Source organism: Galeopterus variegatus, unplaced genomic scaffold, assembly GCF_000696425.1.
Source record: "Galeopterus variegatus unplaced genomic scaffold, G_variegatus-3.0.2 Scaffold2030, whole genome shotgun sequence".
Classification (NCBI taxonomy): Eukaryota; Metazoa; Chordata; class Mammalia; order Dermoptera; family Cynocephalidae; genus Galeopterus; species Galeopterus variegatus.
This window is the reverse complement of record NW_007728141.1, coordinates 57841-58741: the sequence shown is the minus strand read 5'-3', so window position 1 is coordinate 58741 and position 901 is coordinate 57841.

The window sequence follows — 901 nt, the reverse complement described above, 5'->3', positions numbered from 1 at the left end:
GTTCAGACTTGTGGCATTTCTCTCCCTGACTCTTGCAATGGACACTTCCAGTCTTACCTTTATCATATGATGGAGCTTCTTGTCATTGTTGACATGACTGTTTTCTCACTAGACTAAAAGACATTTGAGCACAGTAACATTGATTATTTATTTATTTATTTGTTTGTATGCCTAGTATTTAGCAGAGTCATTGGCACAGAGTAGTTACTCAATAATTAATAAGAATCTGGAACTCTTAGCAGGTATCAGGCATGAGTCCAGGAGCACTATGTGTGTTAACTTAATTCAACCTCAATATAGCCCTATGAGGTAGGTGCTATTACCCCCACTCTACAGAGAGGAGACTGAAGCATGAAGTGGTTACATAATTACCAGATTTATTCAACTAGAGAGGGATGGAATCAAGAATGGATCTCAAGTGATTGTTGAATAAATGAAAAAATATGCAAGGATCAATGAATGAATAAAGACAGATTATTCTCTATTTTACAAATATCTATTGAGTCTCTTATCTGGGCTGATCAGCAAAACCTGTTCTTCGGCAATGCCTGAGAAGTATCTGAAAAAAACCCATTGGATCCCAAAATATGTCCTCTATCTTCTCACTAATACCAGATATTTCACCATCAGAATCCATTGCCCTATCTTGAAGCTTTGCTCTCTTAAGTCACCAATGCATTTTGGAAAAGAAATACTTTTGGTTATTCACTATCATGTGTTCTTTAGTGTGGACGAGTGAAGGTTAGGACAGGCAGAGCTGGGGTCATGATGAGGGCAGTGGTCTGCTCGGTTGAGTCAAAAAGATGAAAGACCAGACCATAATGACAAGCAACAACAGATACTAATTTCTGCTATGTCTGTATTCTTTATGAGTTTTTATTGCTGAATGTTTATTCCTTTT